The following is a 26,449-nucleotide window of genomic DNA, read 5'->3' as shown; positions in this document are numbered from 1 at the left end:
AAGAGAAAGTGTGAGGGGTGCAAAGGATATGCTTTACCTCTGGTTTCTCACCTGTTCATTCCACATTCCAATGGCTTGTAGTGGTCCCTGAAATACACAGCAGCTTTAGGCAAATGTGGCGATTGAGTTAAGAAAAAAAAATTAAGGCTGTGGAAATAAAAGCCACTGAATGCATTTGCAAAATATCACAAGACTATAGCTGCTGAAGATGTATTTAAAATATCTAATGGACAAAAATTGCGGGTATTGTGTACATTCAAGGTGCACAGCTTGATGCTTTGACGAATGTAAAGACATGTTGTGTGCCGGGCGGTGGTGTCGCATGCCTTTAACCCAGCACTCAAGAGGCAGAGGCAGGTGGGTCTCCGTGAGTCAGGGCTAGCCTGATCTGTACACAGTGAGTTCCAGGTCAGCAAGGGCTAGGTAGAGAGACCCTCCCTGTCAGAAAAAGAAAAAGAAAAAAAAAAAAAAAAAAGAAATGTGTGGTGTTTGCCATATCAACAGAGCTAACATATCAGCGTCATCCATAGCTGCCATTTGAATGTGTGTGGTGGGGACCCTTAAAATTTTCTCTCTTGTCAACTTTCAGTGAACAGTGGTGAAGTGTAGTCAGGTGCCCCACTCGAGATTCCCGGAAGGTAGCCATTGTGTAAGAGAAGATATGTGTTCTCTTCTTTAGCACAGAGGTTTCTTAGAGACAGGAGGAAATACAACCCGTTACATAGCTTCCTGTCCAGAAGAAAACAAAGCCCTTCCATTGTACATTATGCAATGTCAATAGTGATCTCCTCATGTTCCCACAATAAATAGAAATACAACTCTGAGCTTCCTGGAAGCCACAGCAAAAAAGGAAACAGGGCTACTGTCCTCACGGTTCAGCCCATTTCTTGGAAACACACTTTCCTAAAGCTGAGATTTGATCTCCCTGATAAAAAGGACTATGTGGCACCAGTGAGCACTGTTCTCTGAGAAACTACAGTTCTGACCCCTTTAGAACAGCTCTTCCTCCTTGAGGGAAAGGGTAACCGCCTGGGGCAAGACATGGGAGCCACGGAAATTTCTCCTCATGGTTTGACAGTCTGCAGGTAAGATTTCCCTATAGCTTCAAGAATGCTCTTGGGCTGGAGATACAGCTCCGTAGGAAACACCTGCATAGCTTGTGTAAGGCCCTGGACTAATCCTCACCATAGGCAGGCACGCACAAGTGGACACACACATAGGAGCACACACACATGCAAACGCACACAGGAACACCATGTGAATTATCATTCATGGTGTTTGGTGGATTTATAGTCAATGCCATCAACCCACTGGGGACTTTGGGTGGGTGATGTCATCTTGGTCCTCATTTCTCCTACTTGTAAAATAAGAATGATCGTGCCTCAGTTGTAATTCTATGTGAGGTCATTGTTTTGATAATGCTATGGCTCTTTATTATGAAATATGTCTATAAATCTAAGCTGTCATTTTAGTCTTACTCATTTTTTCTCTCTCGTCTTTTCAAACATTAATTCATTCTTCACTTTAATCCACAAAAGAAGTAAGAATTTGATTAAGAGACAGCTAATGACTTCATGTCTTCCTTCCATCGGTTTTATTTTTAAGACTCGCCAGAGTGTGGGGCTGTTAGGATGACGTCACCTTTCATGCATATATTCTTTTCCTTTACAGTTTGCAAAAATCTTCCGGGCTGGGACATACCTTCTCCTGAGATGCTTGCAGGCCCACACTGCTCTGTTGGGATCAAAGTTCAGTCAGAGATGATTTCATTTTTTAATGGTTTGGCCCTGAAATTTAATATCCTAAATTTGCTTATGCAAATGAACTCTCCCAACCTCCTTCGAGTCTTCACCCACCCCTGCCTTGTTAAGCCTTCTTCTTCTTCTTTGTACTTAGGAATGCAGAAGTCTCTTGTAAGATTTGCAGACCTGGCGAAGACTCACGGTGGTTGATACAGAGGGGTGATTTGATGGGCTTTAGAATCATCATGGAAACAAACTCCGGGCATTTCTGAGAGAGATTTTTGGACCCATCCTAACTGTGGGTGATGCCCTCGCGTGAGCTGGGTCCTGAGCACCAGCATTACCTCTCTCTTGTGTCTCAGGCTTCCGCAATGACTTCCCCATCCTGACACTGTAGCTGTGAGCCAAAGGAAACCCTGCTCTCTTTCAGCTGCTTTTGTGCAGTGCTTTATGGCAGCAATGGGAACAGTAACTAATGTAACCTGATGGACTGGGTCTCCCATTTCCCAGCTGGCGACCTTGAGCAGTTGTCTTAACCTCTCGGTGACTCCGTTTGTATAGCAAGGCAATGGTAATACTAACAACCACCGTCCACCCTAGAGGGGTTTCGTGGTCATTAATCCAAGACAATATGTAACTTATATTAGGTGGTCAATAAAAGGAGACTGTTATATTGTTAAACCAAGTGCCCAGCATCTGGCGAATGTGTTGTTGTTAGACACATGTGGGTTTCTCCCAGAGCCAGAGTTCTGCCTCTTATTGTCAATGGAGTCACAAGCAAGTGACTCTTCCATGTGTGGTGTTGGACAGATGGCTGGTACAGAGAGGATAGTATATAACTGTATCTAGGTTTTAGTGATATTTTAAAAGTCAGCAACACATTGTGTTTATTTTTATTGTTGATGTTGTTGTTTTGCTTTGTTTTTCTGTTTGTTTGTTTTTGAACCTCGGTTTCATTTAATCCAAACTAACCTCAAATTCATATGTAGCTGAGAATGACCTTGAACTTCAGAGCCTTCTGCCTCCATGTTCCCAAAATACGGTGTTGATTCCAGGCAATTTACCTACAGCTGTGGTTCTCAGTTCCACAAATGAGAACTTCCTGGGGAAGATGTGTAAGGCTGTGTCAGGCTAGAGGCCAGAGAATGTGATGATGTGGGTTTATTCTTAGCAGAGAATGTGTTGTGAGCATGTCAGCAAAGCCCGAATACTATGGATTAGCTACGGGATCCCAGTAATAGCTGTGGATCTGAGACCTTCCTTTGTGAGGCTTTTTCAGTGATGCCATTCCATTTGGATTAAAAATGAAGAGGATCCGAGTTTCTGGTCCAACTCTGCAGTGGATCAGTTAGTGGGCTCTTGGAAGGGATGGATCAGAAAATGTTTGACCTAACAAAATGAAGGCTTCCCTGGGTGCTTGTCTAGCAGCAGATATGTCATACTGGCACAGCCCCGAAGGGTACAAAGCATTGCTGTTGAGTATGGGACTTCAGTCTTAGGGTTGAAGGGTACCAGATGCTAAAGTTGGCTGAGATGGGGAGACTACAGTAGGGTAGCTGGGGGACAGAGAGAAACTCTGGAAGCTTAGAGCTTGAAGGAAAGAAGGAGGGAGGGTGGGTTCAGTCCTGGGCTATTTAAGAGAGTTTGGGGGGAGCTGGGAGTGTGGCTCAGTGCTAGAGCCCTTGCTTAGCTCCAGGCTCTGTGTGCCACTCCTAACACCACAGAGACGGAGTTCGAAGAAAGGAATAGGTATGCCAAAGGAGAATTTGGAAGAGCGTATCACCTGTTTGGGAAAGTGGACCTTTTTGCAACATGGACCTTTTCTGTCCCCACATTTGAGTCTGTCACACCCAGAGGTGACTCTTCTTAAAAGAAAGCTAGAGCTAAGGGAAGGGCACAAGTATGCCTACAGGACGGCATACTTAGATCCTTAGCTGTTACACGGTGGATGTCTGCAAAGGGCCCTCCCCACAAAAGTGTGAATTTCTTAACTGCCTACTAAGCTTCAGGCACTTTACACATACTGTTTCCAAGCCTTACAGGGGAGGACACTGTGTTAGAGGTTAGATCATTTGCCTGGATCGCGGCTGTGAAAGTAGGTGAAGAGGTAGAACTCTCTACAGAAGCAGGTCTCTCCACGAGACTCACAGCTTTCCTTCCCATCAGACCAAGGACAGGAGGACTTGAGGGAGGGGATGCACTGTCAGAGTCAGCACAGATGTGACAGCAGCACCCCGAGAAGGAGCCAGAGACAGATGAACCCTGAAATCATCCTCCTACCTGCAAGAGCTGGATGATGTGGAATGCCCAGAGGAGGCAGAATGTGGAGGGCCAAAGGTCCTTAGTTGTTATCTTAGGGCTGGGAGGGGTGGGAGACTGGGGGTGGTGGCCTCTTCCTTCCCTTGATGCTATTCGACAAGGCCTCTTACAGCCCAGGCTGACCTGGAACTCTCCATGTAGCCAAGGATCCTCCCACCTCCTCCAAAGAAGTATTGGGACTACTGGCATGCACCATCATACCTGGGTTTTCTTTTATTGTTTGCTTTTCCTCTCCCTCCTCCTCCCTCCCTTCCTTTTTCCCTCCCCTCCTCTGACAGGGTTTGCTCTGTAGCCCAGACCTGCCTCACACTCTCATTTCTCCTGTTTCAGCCTTCCAAGTTCAGGGATTACAGGCATGTATCCCCATACTTGGCCAGGGCTTGTCTCTGGAGAACAAAATGTTGGAATATTAACAGTGTGCACGATTGCATAATTCTGTGAATCCGCTAAAGCCATCGAGTGTTGGCTGCTTTAAGTGAATGAGTTGTATGGCATGTGCATTCCATCTCAGTAAAGCTGCTGCAGCAAAGTAGAAATAAAGGGCTGGGTCGGGCGATGGTGGCACAAGCCTTTAGTCCCAGCACTTGGGAGGCAGAGCCAGGCGGTTCTCTGTGAGTTCGAGGCCAGCCTGGTCTGCAGAGTGAGATTCAGGACAGGAGGTCTCCACAGCAAGCAGGATGATTGGGGACGGGCTCCTGCCATGCACAGCCGGGCACACACCTGTTTCCTCACCTCCACCAGTCCCCGATTCCTGTACCGACCCAGAAAGTCCTCCATGGCTGCCCTGATTCACTCATCCATCTGTTTGGCTTGTCTCACCTCTCCCAAACTTGTCTTATAACATGTCTGTTGGAGTTGGGGCTGTGTCTTCCTCACAGTCCAGGAAATAAAGAAACATGTGGCTGCATTTGACCTTGGCCACAGTAAAGGGTGTGGGAAGCTGACCCTGGATGGTCAGGCCCCCTGTCACCGGGCTTTGTATCGACCATCTGCTAGGTTTTAAATAGAGCTATGTTCATTCCTTTGTGAACCCCCTTTCACTGTGTGGTGTATTTAACTCGGTAACCCTGCAGTTACCCAAGATTTTAGTTGTTTATTCTGTGTGTTGTCTATGGGGCCACACCAGCCTGTCATGTCCTTGACAGCAAGGATGAGCTTGTTTCTCTTCCTCTCTTCCCCTCCTGATCTCGCCGCCCCCCCTCCTCTTCCCTCCCCTCCCCCTCCCCTGTCCTTCCTTCCATGGCAGATTGAGGCACTCTACCACCACACTACATCCTCAGCCCTGCCTCTGTTCTCCTTTATTTCTTTTTCTTCTGTTATTTGACAGTCACCTATCTGTACCTACTGAGGGTTTTTTCCCCTATGGTTTGGGCCCATTGACCCTTAGCAAGGTGATCTTGTTTTTAGTTTCTACAATGTAACTCCAGGTATTGGTCTCCCCTTTTAAGACCTGCAGTTTCTATAGTGGTGACAAGGGTCCCACTTGCTGTGTGCTTGTCCTGAAGCAAGCACATCATTCGCAGCAATTCAATTACTCCATCTTCACAAACTCCTCTAAAGTGGGTATGGCTGATCTCATCAATGGCTAAGGAAGCTGATTCACAGAGAGGCTAATCAGTATACCCAAGGCCACACTGCAAAGAGGTGACCCCAGGGTCCTCCCTCTCCCCTCATATTGCTGCATTATGTGGCTGCCACCTATGGAGTGACAGTGCTTAGAAATGATGGTGTTGCCTATAGCATCTGTCAGGATCCACCTCTGATTCCATTGCCAAGGGCACAAAGCACATGATTCTTTGTGCCTATTGGCCTTAGAGAGCAACGATGCCACCTGCCAAGTGGCCTCACCTCCCCCTCTGTGAGCTTGTTGACTCACGGTATTCACCCTTACAATCTAAATTTAGAGTCCAAACAGCTAAAGTGTCTGCCAGTTTTCAGATCCGACTCTCATTAGTCCGAGCTCGGATGCATTTAAAGACATAGAGCTAAGGAGGCTGGACGTTACAAAGCACAGAGCAGCTCCTTTCCCTATACTTTATTACCTGCCCACTCACCAGAGCCATGAGCTCTCATCATGAGAAATGAAGAAACGAAAATATCGAGGATCTTACGATCCACTCGCTCTGCTGTCACCTGTACAGAAAACTTGACGGGGCTTTGTATGGCTCCATTTGAGCAGGAGGCCTCAGTTTACACCCAGGGGCCATGTGATTTGTTCTGCTGCGACCACACACACTGAAGTCACCCTCATTCCCCTTCATAACGTTCAGAGATTTACCAGGAAGAGTGGCTGATAATGGCAGAACCGCAGGAGCCTCAAGACCTGCCCTGGAGGTGAGGCTGGACACTTTGTAGCTGTGTATCTTTGAGCCACAGGTGGAACTTTCCTGGTTGTTCAGCTTTTAGCTATAAGCCCGGCTGTAAAACAAACCCCAGAAGATTTGACTTAATACTCCCGCAGATTCTTATGACTGTGTGACTATAAACAAGCTACGCAGCCTCTCTGAGCTTTGGTTTCCTCATCTGAACAGTGGAAGTTATACAACCACCACCCTCGCCCATTTTAGAGAGACTCGGATGAGATAATACCCTTGTTAAAGTTTCTTTTTCTGTTGCTGTGATAAAGTACCCTGACCAAAGCAGCTTAGAGGAGAACAGGTTTATTGTGGCACAGTTCCAGGGCAGTGTAAAGAAGTCACTACAGCAGAAGCTCGAGGGACCCGGTCTCATTGTGCATCCAGCCAGGAAGGAAACAGAGAGCAATGGTTGCTTGTGCTCAGCTCACTTTCTCCTTTTTGTGCAGACCAGGATCTCAACCAAGGGAATGGAACCACCCACAGTGGGCAGGTCTTCTCATCTGTTGACCTAATAGAGGCAACCCCACACATGTACACCCAGGGCCCCATCTTCCAGGTGATTCTGGATTTCATCAAGTAGACAAAAGAGGTTAACCATTATGGCATGTAGCACATTAGGATTTTTATGATTTTTACTATTAGGAATAATGCTACTGTGATCATTCATTTCCAACATTACATGTAGACATGCATTTTTTCACTTCTCTTGGGTATTTATTCAGGATTGGAATTGCTGGGCCATGTGCTAACTTTAGTATCCCCACCCGAGGAACCCCCAGGGTGCTCTCCAATGTGGCTGAGGCAGGTCACATTCCCACCAACCATGTGGAAAGGTGATAATATATGGACGTGGCTGTCACTCAGTATTATCTGTTAGATTACAGTCATTGTCAGATTACATTAACAGTGTCAAGTGGCATCTCACTGTGGTTTGATTTGTATTTTTTGATGACTAATGCTGTTGAGGATCTTTTCTGAGTGTGTTGGGCCTTAGTGTATCTTCTTCAGAGAAATATCAGTACAAAACTTTTGTTCCTTTAAATTGAGTTATTTGTATATTTGTATTCATTAGTAAAAGTTTGTGTGTGTGTGTGTGTGTGTGTGTGTGTGTGTGTGTGTGTGTGTTTTGCATTCAAGTCTCTTATCAAATGCATGATGTCAGATCTGTGGGATGTCTTTTCTGTGGGAGCCCACAGAGGTTTCCTAGTGAGAGCTGAGCTTGCTTTACCAGCAGGGCTGCATAAGAGGATGATTGGACCACAGGCCTGGGTTCCAAGTGTTTGGAAGGGTCTACACTTGGTATTATCTAGCAAAGGGGAGGTCTTTTGCCTTGCCCCTTGCCATTGTTATAAATAGCCCTTTTGAATAAAGTTCTGGGACGGTGGATAAGGATCCAGGCCCTCTGGAGGCTATCCTGTGTGTCTGTCTCTCTCCCCTCTATCCTTCTATCTAAATCTCTTATCCCTCACTCTTCAAGAGTACCCAGGTAAAGGTGGAGGTTGGTCCCCCATGCTTTTCTCCCTTGCCCTTTGCTTTTTATATTTGTTTGTGTGTTTGCTTGAGACAGGGTCTTATTATGTGGCCCTGGCTAGACTGCAGCTCACTATGTACACCAGGTTGGCCTTGAGCTTTCTGCTGCCTTCCCACCTCTCCCTCCTGAGTGCTGGATTGCATATGAGCCATCACACTTGACCTCTTTTCTCTTTCTTGATGGTACCTTTAAGACACAAAGGTTCTCTATCCCACAGTGTTTTCGTTTGTTGCATGAACCTTTAGTGTTATATTCAAGAAACCAACCTAATTCAAGCTCACTAAACTTTTCTGATTTTTTTTTCCCCACGAGTTTAAGGTTTTTAACATGTTTGTTTAAGACTTTAACTTATTTTGAGTTAATTATTTTATTATATCTTATTATTTACCTATCTGATGGTTGTTTGTTTGGTTATTTATTTATTCATTTATTTAGACACAGGGTCTCAGATAGCCCAGACTGACCTCAAATTCACTTTGTAGCTGAGGATGACCTTGAACTCCTGAGCTTCCAGTCTCTGCCTTCCAAATGCAGAGGTTACTAGTGTGTACCACTTTGCAGTCTTAATTATTTTATCTTTATTTATTCTGAGACAGAGTATTAGAACATAGCCCAGTCTGGCCTGGGGCTCACCGTGTCTGCAGCCCAGGCTGCCTCCGCCTCCCAAGTGTTGGGATCACAGACGTGTGCACTACACCTGGCTTGACTTAATTTTCACGTTTGCATAAGGTAAGGGTCCAGCTTCATTCTTGTGCATGTGGCCATTTTCCCAGCAGCATTTATTCAAGAAACTCCTTCTTCCCTGTTAAATGTCTCAGCATCCTTGTTGAACGTCAGCTGGAAGGGTTTGTTTGGCTCACTCAGTTTGATTCCATTGACTTGGATGTCTGTGTTAGTTTTTTGTTTTGTTTTCTATTGCTGTGATAGAGGCCTGAGAAAAGCAGCTTGAGGGCAAAGAAGAGTTCTTCTGGCTCATAACTTCCAAGGTTTCAGCCCACCGTGGTGGGGAGTGTGCAGCTCACATCATCGTGGCCAAGAAGCAGAGAGAGAAGGCTGGAGAGAGAAAACAGCACCAGCAGCCATCCTTCCTTTGTCCCACGGAGGCTCCAAGCATAAAGGATGGCGCCACCACATCCAGGGCTGGTCTTACCCATTAGTTGGTCTCTATAAGCATGCATAGACTTGCCCAGCAGAGTGTTTCTTTAGTCTCCTAGGGATTTCTCAGTCCAGTGGAGTTGATGGTCAAGATAACCCATTACAATGTCTATCCATTCTCAGGCAATACTACCCAAGTTTTAAAATTGGCAAGTGTGAGCCCGTCTACTCATCTATCAATCTATCTATCTATCTATCTATCTATCTATCTATCTATCTATCTATCTATGTACCTATCTATCTATGTACCTATCTATCTACAATTATGTATGTATGTATGTATGTATGTATGTATGTATATATGTGTCTGTCTATTTATCTATCTATCTATCTGTCTGTCTGTCTGTCTATCTATCTATCTATCTATCTATTTATCTTTGGTACTGAGGATTAAACCTAGGGTCTCGAATGCTAAAGCACATTCTACCATTGAGCAATATCCTCAGTCCTGCCCTGCTTCCTCTGAGATTGTTTTGGCTATTGTGGGTCCCATGGGTTTCCAGCTGCCATGCCTCCTGTCAGTCTTTGTGAGGATACGGCTCTATCTTCAATGTTATATACATGGGGTCATATTGCGGGCCAGTTATTTTCATATGTTTCTGTTTGGTCTTGTTCCTTTAACCTTGTGTTATAAACATGCCTCCTGACAACCTTCTTTCACCTGGGTGTGGCTACATGATCTGGTTGCTTTCCTGCTGCTGTTTCTGAATCTCTCCCTTCTAGCCATGTTCTTACTCCATTCTGCAACCTGTGAGTGCAATGTGGGTCCATGTTTTGGGAGATACTCCCAGAAATGACCTTATAGGAGTTTAGTTTCCTTTGTAAACTATTGAAGACATTATCCCATGTTGACAATATTATCCTTCTAATTCAGAGTTTGACACAATATCCCTAGCATCAATGAAACAGTAAAAAGCAAGCAAAAAACCCAGGGAGTCACTAATCTTGCTAGACGGCCCGGTAGGTAAAGGCACGGAGCCTGATGACCCCGCATTTTATCTCCAGGACCCACATGATGGGAGGAGGGACCAACTCCAGAAAAGTGTCCTCTGACCTCCATTCAAGCATACAGTGTGCCACATGGCGCACGCCTTTAATCCCAGCACTCGGAGTCACAGGCAGGTGGATCTCTATGAGTTTGAGGCCAGCCTGGTCTACAGAGTGAGTTCCAGGACAGCCAGGACTATGTCGAGAGAACCTGTCTCAAAAGCAAATAAATGAATAAAATAATTTTTCAAAGAGGAAAGTCACCCGTCTTCCTGAGCCTGCTTTGTCGTCTGGAAGACAGAGGTGGTGAGATTACTCTAGAACTATTTCCGGGGTTAAATGGCCCCGCACCACAGCAGAACTAAAGAAGCAGTAATTAGTAGTGCTAAGAGTTCAGTTATTTTCACTGATAAAAGAGAAGCCTGAGGTGTCCTAAGCTTAGTTACAAAGGATGGAGGGTGGAGACAGAAAGAGATAAAGGAAAGCGGCCAATAAGTGTTCATTGGCCGAAGCCAACAAGCAAAGGCCCGCTCCCCCTTCTGCGTGTGTGCCAGACTCTGGACTTAAAAACAGCAGCAACAGAACTTTGGCCTAGAATCTGAGGAGAACGACTCTCAGGTACCTCCATCTCCTGCTTATGAAAGAACATGCCAGACTATGAATCCTAAACCATCCAGAAGCAAGAAGTACTTCTCTTGACTGGATGGTCTATCCCCAAGCTTGTCCCACTTGCATTTTCTGGCTCCTCTTGTCTCTAACTAGTATAAACTCAGTGTAAACAATTTATACTTTTCTTGCCCCAGATTTCATTATAAAATTAGGGGCAGCACCAGGCCCTAGGCTTGGAGTAGATCCAAGGCAGGAAGCAAGCCAGCTGCCTTCCCAAGCTCCTACCTCCATGATGGACGGTAGCCTGAGCTATGAGCCAAAATCAACCCATCTTTCCTTAAATGGCTTTGGTCTGATTGTTTTGTCAGAGCAGCAGGAAAAGTAACTAATACAGACAACTTGGTAGCAGCTCACTGGACTGAAGTATTGAGGAGACACAGGTAAGATAAGACATCTTCTCTAAGGATGTGAGATGATGTGGAGATAAATGGGTTTCTCACATTAGTGAGTGAAGATATTCATGTTTTTCTTCCAGGGTACTGGGGGTCCCTTAAAAGGAACTCACTATTTGAGACCTTGGAATGTCAATCCTATCCCCTTCTGATGTCTGATGAGTCTGGTTTCTGAGTTTTGGGGTTTCTTGATCTGAACCCTGCCTGCCCTGAGGTCTGAGTCAACCATCAAGATGAGAGTGGAGGCTGGGGGTGTAGCTAGAGTGCTTGCTCTCTACCCAGTACCACACAAAATCAGGCACGATGGCGCGTCCCTGTGGTCCCAGCACAGGAGAGGTAGATGCAGGAAGATCAGAAGTTCAATGTCACCCTCGACCACATAGTGAGCCTGGGAATGTATGCATCTCTGACTCAGGAGACAGTGAATACTGCCTCCGAATCCCTGAGTGTGAGTGGCAATGATGATGTATTACCCTGCTGTACTTGTGGAGATATTTCAACGCAAACACTATTTGTTTTCACTTCTCTGAAGGCAGTGTGGAGCCTGCACAGCTTCTGCCAGGTTGTGGACAAGCTGCTGTACTGTAAACCCTCTCAGGATGCCTAGAATGTTTCTAAAGGTTCAGTCTTGGCTCTGGCAGCTGAGAATGCACAGCTAAATAAAAAGCCCCAGACCATGGCCGACTGGGCTCGCCTGTGTTCATTTATGCTCATGACTCACTGAGTTCTGGAAGACACCAGCTCTCAGAGGACAATGTAGTAGGCAGTGAAATTCCAGTCTTCATGCAGTTTAACTAGTTGCACAATGGAGCTTCCTGTGGACACTGAGATGTAGGAAGAAAGTGTTAATAAGTTAACATAAATCCACATGAATGACACGTAAACCGAAGCTTGCCAATAGTCTAAAGAAAATGTGTTGAAATACTGGTTTTAAGTGCTACATTTTCCATTTCTCTTATGGCAAGTGAATTCTTCATGTAATTCAGAAATGTTTTATTAAATATTCACCACGTGCTGTGCAGTAGGTACCATCATATTTCAGTCTTTGCACTCTACTGAGGTTTTTTTTAACCAACTTATATTAATTAGATTTATTATCCTATGACTGTAACAAAATACCTGAGATAATCCACTTACAAAGAGAAAAGGGTTATGCTGGTTCATAACTTCAGAGGTTTCCATCTGGGGTCAGTTGTTTTGTTGTTTTGAGCCTGTGGTGAAGCAAAGCATCATGGTGGGAATCGTGGGGTAGAACAAGCTTGGCTGGATGTAAAAGAGAAAGAAAAAGACAGGTCAGGGTACCAAAATCTCCTCAAGGACATGGCCCAGTGATCTAACTTCCTTTTACTGGATCTCATCTCCGGAAGGTTGAACTACCTCCCAATAGAGCCAGGTCTTTGTCTTTAGGACTTTGAGATAATACTTCCCTAACCCATAGCAGATTCCCATTATGGATGAGGGACAGGGCTTCTATGGCTTGAGAGACTTGTTTGGGTTCCCTGGTGATAGACTGTGGGATTCCAAGCTAGGCCTCCCTTGCTCTGGTGCGCTTAGCAACTAAGTCCTCCTTGAGGGATTCCACGGTGGCTTTGATGTCGTGTTTCCTTTCCCTGTAAGGACCTGGCTTTTCCTCTCCTATGAAAGCAGGCCTTTGGGACTGAGAGTATAGCTCAGTTGGTAGATAGCCTGCCTAGCATGCAAAAAGGTCCTGGGTTTGATCCCAGCACCGCCTGAAGTTCCAGGAATCAAGATCCTCCGCAGGGTTCTGTCTCAGGGTAGCCAGCCTTGCCACCCCAAGCCCAAATGTGCCCGTGTGGAACACTGCCTCCAAGGAGACGGAGCTTTGAGTTAGCTTTGGGGGCATTGTTTAGAAGTCAGCAACAGAAAGCTGCAATTAATCCACCCTGGAACTTGTCAGCAGCCCTCCACACCCCCATTGCCTTGTGGCTTCTAGGTTGCTCAACTCTCCTAAAAATAACACAGTCCAACATCTGGCACTGTCGGGAGAAGGAGGTAAATCTACCGGGCCACTGACATTTATGCAAAAAGCCAGTAGTTATTTCTCTATGGAAAGGACAGCTCACTGATTTCCTCTTCTGCTATGGGAACAAGAAGGCATAGGACTTTCTTTTTTTCTTTCTATTTTTTTCCTGTATTATTCAAATTTTCTAAAACTATGTGTTGCTTTTATAATGGAAAAATAGTTTCTCTTAGAAAATAAGCTTTTTGGGAAGAGGAGGGGGTAGGGGGAGAGGAGGAGAGAAGGCAGAGAGTGGACGAGGAAAGCACACCATATATAAGCATGGAAATGTCAAGAGTCAGCCCACTGTTTGTCCAGTTAGTACGTGCTAATAAGAGAAGACAATTAGTCTAGTAAAACAAAAATTCAATCTGGGTAATAATTTATGCTCTCCTCTACAGTGCTGATCTGGCCCTGATTCCAACTCGGAGGAATATGAAGGCTTAGATTGTATTCTTTTTCCTTTTCTTGTCTTGTTTTACTACATTGGTCTTACTACATGGCCTAAGCTCCCCTTGAACCCATCCTGTCATAACCTCTCAGTGTTGGCTTGTGCCATCGTGCCAGGAATCCCATGGGATTGCTTATCCCCAGACAGATGCAGGTGAGAGTCTTGCCTGTCCATTCACACAGCTCTGTGACTCTGGGCAAGCCATTGACCCTCCCTTTGCCTCCCTCTTCCAGGCAACATAGCTGTCTCTCAGAGTGCCTGTGAGGACAGTGTGAGTGGACAGACAGACACAGAGCTCTAGTCAGTGTCCAGTGCATCATGATGTACATTTCCTGCTGAACTCTGAGTCACCGATGGCATATGTAGGGTCCCCCGACCTGCTGAGGCCTGTAACTTTTTTTTTTTTAAGACAAGGACTCCTGTGTAGCTCAGGCTTGGAGGGGAGCTTGTGGCCCTCATGCCCCAGCCTCCCAAGAACTGAGACTACAGTTATAAGCACCGTGTGACTCTTGACCTTAGGTCTTACAAGATCTTCAGATTATTGCACCCAATCTTTTTTCTCCCAGTTTTCCCATTTTATTTTATTACATATTATACATATTTACTTAAAGCTGTCAGCTTTTTCGTCTAACTCTTCCCATTTTTTCTTTTTAAAAAATTATTTTTGACCATTTCTTCTTGCATAAGGGACTTTGTGCTCATGTTCCCCTACCCCATTCCTTCCTCACAGTCCTTCTCCCACACCTGTTGACCCCCTGTCCATTCTAGCTGGTCCTGCTATACTTTGATGCCTCACTTTGTTTTTGTTTTTGAGACAAGGTTTCTCTGCGTAACCTTGGCTGTTCTGGAACTCACTCTGTAGACCAGGCTAGCCTCGAACTTGCAGAGATCTGCCTGCCTCTGTCTCCTGAATGCTGGGATTAAAGGTGTGCGCCTCACTTTTGTGTGTGTGAAGCCTTATGCAAGTGGTTGTGATGATTGCAAATGTCTGGCCATGCTTAGAAGACAGAGTTCTGTAGTGCTCCTCCCCATCCTCCGGCTCTCACAGTCTTCCCATGCCCAGGAGAGAGCATTCTGTAGTGCTCCTCCCCATCCTCCGGCTCTCACAGTCTTCCCATGCCCAGAAGAGAGCATTCTGTAGTGTTCCTCCCCATCCTCCGGCTCTCACAGTCTTCCCATGCCCAGAAGAGAGCATTCTGTAGTGCTCCTCCCCATCCTCCGGCTCTCACAGTCTTCCCATGCCCAGAAGAGAGCATTCTGTAGTGCTCCTCCCCATCCTCCGGCTCTCACAGTCTTCCCATGCCCAGAAGAGAGCATTCTGTAGTGCTCCTCCCCATCCTCTGGCTCTCATAGTCTTTCCAGACCCTCTTCCAAGATGTTTCCTGGCCTCAGAGCAGGTGCCATATGGCTGGGCATTCCACATTTCTTTTCTTTTCTTTCTTTCTTTCTTTCTTTCTTTCTTTCTTTCTTTCTTTCTTTCTTTCTTTCTTTCTTTCTTTCTTTCTTCCTTCCTTCCTTCCTTCCTTCCTTCCTTCCTTCCTTCCTTCCTTTTCCTTCCTTCCTTCCTTCCTTCCTTCCTTCCTTCCTTCCTTCCTTCCTTCCTTCTTTCTTTCTTTCTTTCTTTTTTTTTTTTTTTGAGATAGGGTTTCTCTGTGTAGTTTTGCACCTTTCCTGGAACTCACTCTGTAGCCCAGGCTGGCCTTGAACTCACAGAGATCTGCCTGCCTCTGCCTCCTGAGTGCTGGGACTAAAGGCATGCACCACCACCACCACCACCACCACCACCTGGCCTCCATATTTCTTGATTCTCAGCCGTTTGATGAGTTACTAGACTTTGCTTTGACCATTGCGCACTCCTGAAAGAGGCTTCTCTGACTTCAGGTTGCAGCAGCCTCTTGGGTACAAACAAACATGCAGGAAGCACTTCAGCTAACACGTGTCAGCAAAGCCTCAGTAGTAGACTCCCCTATAGGACCTTGTCCTCCCTGGCCATAGGCTGTTGCCCAGCTTATAATACTAGGTGTGTGTTCCCTCGTGGGGAGAAGGCTTCAGTTCCAATCGGGGAGTGGGTGGTTGCCCTGGATCTGTGATGTCACTGTTGTGCCCATGGGCATATCTTGGCTGGCAGGTTGGTATTGTGGAACACGAGTTCCTAAGCTGAGTTAGATCACTGATAACTTTCCTCCCCAATGACTTTCACGGCACTGGGAATGCTAGTCAACAGGCACAACACTGCCAGCTCAGCTCGAGCTTGATTTCATGGTGTCCTATAGCCAAAGTGTGTGCTGTCCTCACCAACAGGATCTTACCATTTAGTTCTGGTGGACAGTCAAGAGCACTGGCAATAGCCCGGGTTGTTTTGGGAGCCTCTGGGAGATCCCTGGCCAACAACTCCTAGGGAGGTGTCCAACCTCCGGCACTGGGACTTGAATTTTAAAACCTATGGCTTCTGGTTTTTGTGGGTGAGGTAATTTACAGTAGGGGGTGTCAGCCATCACATTCCATGAGCTCCTGTATATGTCTGCACCACATAACTACCACCTGGATTAAGATGGAAAACATGTCGAGCGCCTCAACAGGCTCCCTCAGGCCCCTCTCCCCACTACACAGCCTCTCTTCTGACTTCAATATCCACAGAAAAATTTGCTTAGCCTCAAATTTTCTGTTACTCAAAAACACAGCAACAAACCCCTTTTCTGTGATTTCTTCTGCTGAACCTTCTGTCTGGGAGGCTCAGCTTTATCATTCAGAGAGCATTAGATGACTGGTTATTGCTGTGACGTGTCCTTCTGAGTATCTCACGCTTGTATAGCCATCAATTTATTGATGGGCACTTGGCCTGTATTCCACTGGGGCCCTTGTAAGAAGTGCTGGTCCTTTGCCTGCTGTTGGATGTCTTCTGGCTGTAGATTTTTATTGGCACCTATGGGATTGCTGAGCCAGGGGGTGTCAACTTAACAGGATTGTCTTTACAGGATGAGCACTTGTGCCTGGAAGGGATTCAGAGATGACCTGTGACAGAACATAAGTTCGGGGAGAACATTCCAGAACAACTTCTTGATTCTGGCACCCCAATTTACTGTGTACATGTTGAGTCTTCTGTAGATCCTTTTGTCTGACATATTCATAGTCTCTCTCTTACGCTATATAACCTAGGGTGGCCTTGAACTTGTGATCCACCCTTCTCCAACCTTCCAAGTACTAGGATTATAGACATGCACACATACACACACACACACACACACACACACACACACACACACACGTATATGTATATGTGTGTATAAATTTTATATACACACATATACAGGCACAACACTGCCAGCTCATGTATATGTATATGTATAGATATAAAATTTTTGTATATGTATATATATGTATATGTATATATATAATTTTTTGTATATGTATATGTACATTTATAAAATTTTTTATTAAAAAAAGATTTTCTTTCCTTTTACATACTAACCCCTGTTCCCCCTCCTCTTCTCCTGCTCCCCCTACCTACCCCCATTTCACCCCCACCTTCTCCTCATAGAGAGTAAGGCCTCCCTTAGGTAGTCAACACAGGCTGTTATACCACGTTGGGGCTAGACCTAGTCTCTCCCTCCTGCATCAAGGCTGAGTAAGACATTGCATCATAGGGAATGGGGTCTGAAAAGCCAGTTTGTGTACCTGGGATAAGTCCTGGTCCCATTGCCAGGGGACCTACAAACACATCAAGCCATGCAACTTTCACCCCCATTCAGAGGGCCCAGTTCGGTCCTATGCAGGCTCCCCAGCTGTCAGTCCAGAGTCTGATACATTTTCATAGGGTTCCTTTAGAAAGAATACTCACTCGAAAGGCTGGGGAGGTGGCTCAGTCAGGGAAGTGCTTAATGCAAAAACATGAGTTTGGATCTCAGGGACTCACATAGAATCCAGGCAGGGCAGTGTGAGCCTCTACACCCAGCACTGGAGAGGTGGAGACAAGAGGATCCCAGGGCCTTGCTGGCCAGCCAGTCTAGCTGAATCAGTGAGTTCCAGACGAGTGAGAGATCCTGTCTCAAAAAACAAGGTAGTGAGCAATTGAGGAAGACATAGAATGTTAACTCTTGGCCTCCACATACATGAGCCCACACCTATACAATCATATATGTACATATACACATATCCACATGAACATGTACATACACCACACATGAGAAAAGAAATAAAAAGAAAATAATACCCAGCTAAATAGCAGCCCACATACTGTGTGTTGTAAACCATGAAGGGAATAAAAATTCACTTGTCTTCCTTTCAGTCATCTTTGTTAAGTTCTCTTTTTCTTTTTTAAAATGCAGCTGAGAGCCTGAGTGGTGACTGGGCAGAGGCCATGGCTGTAATTTTGTGGGTAATGACTGTGATTTTGTACAAGGCGGGCACATGCAAGGGCAGACTGCAGAAAGTTCACCAGGAGTGAATGCAAAGTAGGAGCCACTTGTTCTAAAAGGAGAATGACTTTTTTATATTTAGAAAAGTGGTGGTGGTGGGGCATCAAATTTCTACCTTCCTTCCCCCTTCCCTTTAGAGGAATCATCATGGATGGTTCTTGATGCTAGCAGGATGGTGTCTTTGTGTCATCCTCATCCCCTCTGGGGTGTCAACTCGGCATCCAGCAATTTCAAATTGACCTCACTATCAAAGCTGACAGGAAATTGCCCACCATGTTTCCTCTATGACATCCTTTTCGTTTCTCAAACCTTGTGACATCATTACATTTGGAATGGCTTCACCAGCTTTATCAATGACTAGATGCCCAGCTGTCTTCTTCTTTTCTGTTGCTGTGATAAAATGTCCTGACCAGAGCACCTTAAGGGAGAAAAAGTTTATCCTGGCTCACAGTTCAAGTGTACAGGGCACCATGGCATGGAAGTCAGGGTGGAAGGAGTCTGAAGCAGGTGGTCACTGTGTACCCATAGTTGGGAGGCAGAGAGCAATGGGATGCATGCTGCTGTGCAGCTGGCTTTCTCCTTTTTATTTGTAGTCCAGGATCTCCTGCCCAGGAATGGTGTTATCCACAGTGGGAAGGTCTTCACACTTCAACTAGCATAAATAAGATACTCTCTCTCACAAGTATTGCCCAGAGGGCTCCTGCCCCAGGTGATTCTAGGTTTCAGGTTGGGTGTTCAGACTGTTCTTGGGCTGTCTGTGATTATGACATGACATAGTCCCCAATGCTTTTGCTCCAGCATATGGAAGTTGTACTTTTTATTATAGGAATCTTTGTTGCCCTAGTGGGACATGTATGAGACTTTGATCCTGTTGGGGTTAAGGATGCAAATATAGAGGCCAGACCACCCATAGTATGACCTCATACAAATTACCTAATCTGTCTATGTCCTCTGTCTGTAAAATCAGAGAAAACAGCCCTTAGCCTCACTTTGACGTAATACGTGTCAAGACTTCAATGAGAACCATAGAAATGTTTATTTTTATTATTTGCCTGGAAAATGGGCTTTGATTAAGTAAAATAAAAATGAACATTGGGCCAGCTGCAACTCTCTGGAAAGCAGGCCCTGCACCTCATCTGGGAAGCACAGCAGAGCTGACCCTGTTGACGGGGTTGAGGGTGAGCTCGTCCAGAGAATGTGAGTGTGAGAGATCTGACCTTTCTCCTCATCTGCCATATGGCAGCATGGGCAGGGGAGAGATACCCCTCTCCCCTCTACACCAGAGGTGGGTGGGAGAGCTGGCCCTGAAGTCATAAGAGCAGGAAAGCTGGCCCTGTCCCTCAGCAGCAACAGCACTCAGGAGAGTGACCTCTGTACTTCACCTGGGCAACACAGCAGCGCTGGCCCTGATGGTGTAGGTATGGGAGAGCTGACCCTGAGGGTGTGAAAGCAGAACTGGCCCCGCCCCTTGCTCATCACTTTAAGGGGTGAACTAGCCAGGGCAATGCTGGAGAGCTCACCCTGGTGGTGAGGACAAGGGAGAGTGGGCTGACCAACCCTGCAACTACCCAGGCCCAGAACCAGGGTTATGAGTTAGCCCACCCCAACATCCACCCCATCCATGATCTGCTGGAGCATGTGAAGGGGCTGGTTCTGCAGACCCAAAGCTGCAGGATCTCCATGACTCAGGGCAACAGTAGAATACCCAAGAGGAGTCCCAGTGAGGGCCCAGCATCGATGGTATAGCAGAAACCAGAGGCCTCGAACCAGACCAATGACTCTTTGCAATGAACAAGTAAAGCTATATGAACAAAGAGTTTATTGTGTGACTCATTGTGTCACACTGTAGCCTCTATGACAAGATTGATTTTTTCCTTTTTTTTCTCTTAAATTTTATTTTATTTTGAGGGGGAGGTTACAAGGGCAGAGGATGGATACGAAAGGCCGGGGAAATGAATGGGACTGAGATGCAAGATGTGAAAGACACAAAGAATAAATAAAAAGAAAGTTAAAAAAATGAACACTGGGGATAGGAAGTGGCTCTGTTGGTAGAACACTTGCCCAGCCAGCATGAAGCCCTAGGTTCAATCCTCAGAGGCAGAAGGAGCAGGAGTTCAAGGCTATCCTCAACTACTAACCAAATTCCAGGCCAGCCTCTGCTATAAAAGACCTTGGTTTTTGTTTTGTTTTTAATTATTTAAAAAAATATCAAATAAACATTGTGAACTTTCTGATAAAAATTGCTGAGTGGAGAGAGTGGCCCTGTCCCTTCTGTGACCTCAGGCCCTAGCACTCTTGGGGACTATTGGTGCTTGTGGAGGAACGCTCACAGAAACAGCTTCTTCCTGCTGTGTGAACACTGGGGACTTGAGTTTCCTGAATATTTTTCTGCCTAGCCCCACAAGCTCCTTGAGGGCTTTACCCTAAGGCTGGATCGCTAATACCAAGGGTTAGACCCAATTAGACTCACGGCAGAGGCACTGTTTTCACACCTGACTCCACAGTTGACTCAATAGTCTGTGACTGACAATGTTCCTTCACCAAACTTGCCAGATCCAAGGAGGCTCACAAAGGAATGCGGTGGGTGGGGGCTGGTTCCCAGGTTCAGCCTCAGGAGATCCAGTTGTAAGCCTGGGTGGATCCCTGGGATCTGTATTTTTGCTCCTGGTGATCCTTTAGTGAACACTGTGAATTGGCATGGTCCATCTCCCCTCCTTTGAACCTGAGGCCTCATCCCTCTCCATCCCATGCTGCTGGCTGTGAGGTTTCTTTGGGCTGTGGCCTGGGTTCTTAGCTGCAGCGCTGAAACTGGGAAGGATGGCGGGACTCAAGAAATGGGTGGAACCTCATTGGTATGCAAGGCTCTCCTGTCACATTGCTGCTAACAGGAGCTGAAGAAGGGCTGGCACATCTCTTTGGGATTTTCCATTCCTCCTGGCCCTTCCGGAATTGGCTGGACACCAGCTTCCCAAGGGGGACGAGGACAACACAGGGGCACCGAGGCGTCTGCCTATTGACATCTCTAAATTAGAAAGTGGGTCCTTCCAGAAGCTCTGCTAAATTCTCCCCTCCCTCACTCCCATCCCCTCCTCTCCACAACCTCCTTTTACAGCACATGCACGCACCTTTACAGGGCTGTATTCTGCTGAGACCTGAAGGACCCAGACCCCTTTGGCTACAGATCCATTGACTGGTTGAGGCAGCGTCTCACTGTGTTGGGCCTTAAGCAGTCCTCCCTACCTTACCTTCCCCAGTAGCTGAGATGTGGGTGTGTGCCACTGCATCCAAGAATTCTGTTTAATTTTTAGCAAAGCAGTCCTTGCTCAAAAGATACAAAGGTAAAACATGGGCTTCAGTGGACATTCTTAGCCTGGGCCCCACTCCTGTATCCCAGCAGTTCTTGGGGCTTCTCAAAGCTTATGTAGTGGTAAGATTTTATGTATTATCTCCTTATTGACGTATGACAGGTGAGAATGAGCTCAAGCAACCAATAATGTACTTTCCCAGTCCTTTATTGTGGTTTTGTGATTTCAAGTAGAATATGTACTGTCGTTGTTTTTATTTACTTCTAGAGATGGGTGGTGATATAACACATGAACTATAGAGTGAACATCCTGTAGCCACCACCCAGAGTTGGGTACTGTCAACACTCTTCCTTTTTTTTTTTTTCCTTTGAGGCAAGGTTTTGCTATGTAACCCAAGCTAGTCTTGAACTTGTGATATTTCTGCTTCCACCTCCTGAGTAATGGGATTATAGGTGTACATCACCATGTGTGGCTCAAAGTCAACACCTTTGAGTTTCTTCCTTGGACAGTGAAGCCACAGGCCCGACTCTTGTGGTACTCTTGCTGTGTTTCCTCCGAGTTCCGAACTTGAGTATGCTTCCCTCAACACCAAGGTTTGCTGTAAAGCTAGAGCTACACTCCGGATTGTTCTGAGCCTACCATGCAACTACCCTGCAGTATCAATAGACTAACAATGTGAGCTGGAGCCGTGGTTCATGCATGCTCACTGCTGTAGAATCACTCACTGCTCAGAGGGAGTAATGCTCTCCTGTGTGCTGACAGTCATTTCCTGTCTTCTGCTGCTGTGAGAGGGCATTTACTTAGTTATTTTGGCTTTTGTATGTGTGTGTGTGTGTGTGTGTGTGTGTGTGTGTGTGTGTGTGTGTGTGTGTATGCATGACTGTGTGTAGTGTGGGCATGGGCGTGCACAGGTGGGGGTCTGATCACTCTGTACTTTAACTGAGGCAGGGTCTTTCACTGAACCTGGAGGTCCAGCCTAGTCAGCCTGCACTGCTGATGTCTGCTGCCAAGCCCACCTGGCTTTCATGTGGGTGCAGGGATCCAAATTCTGGTCACCACACTTGTTCAACAAGTACTTTAACCACTGAGCCATCTGCCCAGCCCCATGTCAGGAGCAATTAAGTTCTCGTCTCATGGTTCATGCATTCAGGGCCTTCAGCACAGAACACAGATATGGTGTCACCTGTATTTATCATGACCTTCAATTTCCTTTGCTAACACATTTTCCTAATGTGCTTGCCCATCTAGAAGAAATTGATATATCTGTAGTCAGGGCCAGGAATGGGGATGGTCCAAGCTCACCAGATGATTCCACTGTGAGGCCACAATCTACCTTTACTTTCAGCCTCTTAACTCTAGACACTGTCACTCAGCTGTCTGTTTTGAAGAAACATCCTTAGCTCAATCCTGACCCCTCAGGCCTCAAGGTGTCTGTGTGATGCCTTGAAAAAAGTGAGGGCCTTTTCCAGAGCAAGGCCAAAGCATAGGGTAAAGAGGTAGAGTGGGATGGGTGGGGCTAGTTAGAACCAGGGACAGAGGTACACAGGTGAATTCTTCAGGTTCAGCAGAGGGAAATTTAAGGAAACTCAGCGGTTGGGAATTCTTCCCAGAAGCCAAGTCTTCCCTTCACTTGCTAACAGCCTCCTGTACACTTACCTGACAGTTGTAGATCAGTTTAGTTTGGAGACTTACAGGAACCGAAGTGATGCATCAAGCTGAGAGGAATTCTAGACTGTGAGGGCTATAGTCATGTTTCTTGAAAGTGATTACAACCATAACCTGTTTTCAACTCTAATTGGACATTAGTGGCACACAGGAACCCCTATGAATACTAATACCTGGGGCTCAGGCCAATGACAGCACATTTTCTGGGGTGAGGCCCAGACACTAATCATCTTTGGAAAATGACCATGTGGTTCTTATATGGAGTCAGGGTGTAGAACCTGTTGGTTGTGGGTCTGACACCTGTAACTAGCATCCATCAGTCACTTGGGGGCTTGTTAAAATGCAGGTCCCTGGGCTCCTCTCTGTGGATCTGTTGGGGCCTTACCATAGTTTCCTGTTACTATGATAAAGTATCTGACAACAGCAGTTTAGGGTGGGAGGATTTATTTTAGCTCACAGTTCCAGGTCACAGTCCACTGTTGCAGGGTAGTCACAGCGGCAGGAGCCTGAAAGAGCTGGTCACACTTCAAGAGCAGAGAGCAATGCATGCATGCATGCCTGAGCCAGCTCACGCTCTTTTCAGTCCAGGGCCCAGCCCACGAAATAGCATTGTTCACATTCAGGGTGCATCTTCTAACTTTAATGAACGCAATTAGCCCTCAGAGGGATGTCCAAAGTCCACCTGAATCTAGACAATCCCTCACTGAAACTCCTTTCCCAGCATGCAGATTATGTCAAGCTGACAATTAAAACCAACCATCCTAGGCCTTGAAGTTGTAATTCTAACAGCCCTCTCCACTGGACATCCCTTGATCACACTTGAGAAGGATCTCACAGGTCTGAAGAGCCACTTGATGCTGCTGCTCAAGTTCACCAACAGGGATCCAGTGCAGTCCTGCTGTGTGGGATTATTGCCTCTCTTCCCACCTGTATTGTCACCACGTTGGTGGCTTGAAATGGACCCTAAACCTGGCAAATGCTCCAGATGAAGACCTTTCCCAGCACCTAGCACCCAATCAGTCACAGTTTTTACAGCCCGGGATTTCATAGGCCAGAGGATGTGGGAGAGGGTCACTGAAAAAAAATGTAGAGCATCCCTGGCTTCAAAGGACCAATGTCATTTTTTTGTTGTTGTTTTGATACAGGGTTTCTCTGTGTAACTTTGTGCCTTTCCTGGATCTCACTCTGTAGACCAGGCTGGACTTGAACTCACAAAGATCTGCCTGGCTCTGCCTCCCAAGTGCTGGGATTAAAGGCGCGGGCCACCACCGCCCGGCCAATGTCAGTTAATAGGCTCTGGATTCCTAGCTGCATGTAGCATCTTCATGCAGCTTCCTGTAAAGTCAACAAAAGAGGTGCATCTGTGCTTGTAATAACACTTTATTAACTGTGTGTCCGTGTCCGTGTCCGTGTCCGTGTCCGTGTCCGTGTGTGTGTGTGTGTGTGTGTGTGTGTGTGTGTGTGTGTGTGTGTATGGAATGTGTGAAGTTGGGAGAACAACTCTCAGGAGTTGCTTCTGTCCTTCTACCCTGGATGCAGCAGGGTTAGAGGCAGATGCCTTCTGTACCCGCAGAACTGTCCACCTGTGTATTTAAAACTTTTTTTTTTTTTTTTTTTTTTGCTTACAGGCTCCCAATATTTAAAAATATTCTGGCTAGTGTTAATACAGGTTGAGAATCACTTGTGGTGGCCCATACCTTTAATTTAATCCCAGCCCTTGAGAGACAGAGGCAGGCAGGTCTCTTATTTGAAAGCTAACTTGGACTACATGGCAAGTTTCAGGTCAGCCAAGGTTACCTAATAAGACCCTGTCTCAAAGGATGAGAGGAGGGAGAGATCGGGGAGAGAGAGAGACTGATTCGGATTTTAAAATGCCTACATTTGAATCCTGGGCTCGGACTCAAGTCTGAAGACTAGATTCATTTAGATTTCATATTCACTCATACATATAGTATGCACATAATTTAATGGAATTTAAAAAAATAATTCTGTGCACTCCACAGAGTTAAGACATGTGGAATTTTCCATCTGTGGCATCAGGTCAGTGTTCACAAAGTGCTGGATTGGGGCTTGTTAGATTTCAGATTCTGAGATTTAGGCATGCTCACTTATATAATTATTATTAGTAGTTCGAAAAACCAAGTCATCACAGCGACTGAAATAGAGGAAAGGATTCTGGGGACCCTTGATTACCTTTTAGTCTGGCCCCTGGGGAGATTTCTGCCTAGCCAAGGTGGGCCAGAAGGCAAGGATGTTCTAACGGAGTCTGCCCTGGAACCTGTCCCAGCTAAGAGCTGGGCTGATCTCAGAATGACTCTGAGCGCTAGGAAAGCCTCACACCACTGCCATCAAGAAATGACCCATGTGGTGACCACTGCAGCCCTCACCTTATGCTTGTGTCTGGTGGGTGTGTGCCCTAAGTTTCTGCGTGGACTGGGGGTTGTGGCTGAGACCTCTGTGCTACACAGTAATGGTCCAAACCCCAATTCCTGTTAGAATATGTGCACTTCACAAGCTAGGGCACATGAACACTCATGAATAGCCTTTCAGGCATTAACACAGGAGGGAAGTTACAGGAGGCAAAGACATTTAACAACTGGAGCTCAGAAGGGGAGATGGCTCAGTTGTGAACTGCTTACAGTGCTGGCGTGAGGACCCGGGTTCGATCCTCAGAACCCATGTAATAAACTGCAGGCCACAGTGGGATTGTTCTTGTAGTCCCAGAGGACCCATGGGGCTTTCCGCCAGCCAGCTTTGCCTTCCCCATGAGCCCCGGGCCAATGAGAGACCCCGTCTTAAAAAGCAAGGCAGTGGTCCCTGAGAACGACACCTGAGGCTGGCCTCGAAGACAGGTGCACACATGTGCATCCTCAGGCACACGCAAATTGAAGATCTTTGCAGTGGGAATATAGTTCAGTGATGAGTGCTGGTTCCATCCCCAGCACCACAAAAACAACATTAATAATAAGTAATAATAATACATTTTAAAAAGAGAGTTCTTTCTGAAAGAATTTCCCCCCTCCAGAGGCTGGGTTTCCATAATTGGGGACAGCATCTCATCTCTTGGGATTAATTTCTCTTACACAGAATGCGATGCTCTGGGTCCAGCTAACTCCCCTTTAATGAAATGGTGCCAGGTAATGGATTGGGCTGAATCTGTTATCATCTTTAGTAAAACTCCCTTCAGCACTCTAACCCACAATGCACCCCGTACCCCATCCATCTTTTTTCCAAACTCCAAACTGCCATAAACGGAGGGGGTGGGAAGAGGTGGCTCAAGCCTGCAGGTGAAATCCTGGAACACAGTGGACCTGTGTTCCTCCCAGTGTCTGAGGGGCCAGAACCGTGACGGGGTTTCAGTGGGGTTTGTTGTAAATGACCCTGTCCACCTCGTCAGTGTTTCCAGTTTCCAAGTGGCAGGTCTGTCTGGGTGTGTCAACT

At 46.3% G+C, this 26,449-nt stretch overlaps 1 protein-coding gene across 2 annotated transcripts in view; it reads left to right on the top strand.

Moving 5' to 3' along the window:
- The window catches only part of Iqck (IQ motif containing K), a 138,632-nt gene that overhangs the window by 109,864 nt on the left and 2,319 nt on the right, over positions 1-26,449 (top strand). The gene's annotated exons all lie outside the window — the stretch shown is intronic.

Source organism: Peromyscus californicus, unplaced genomic scaffold (genome assembly GCF_007827085.1).
Source record: "Peromyscus californicus insignis strain IS unplaced genomic scaffold, ASM782708v3 Scaffold_4__1_contigs__length_199733344, whole genome shotgun sequence".
Classification (NCBI taxonomy): Eukaryota; Metazoa; Chordata; class Mammalia; order Rodentia; family Cricetidae; genus Peromyscus; species Peromyscus californicus.
Note: the sequence above shows the minus strand (reverse complement) of the source record. Positions and strands in the feature narration are given on the sequence as shown.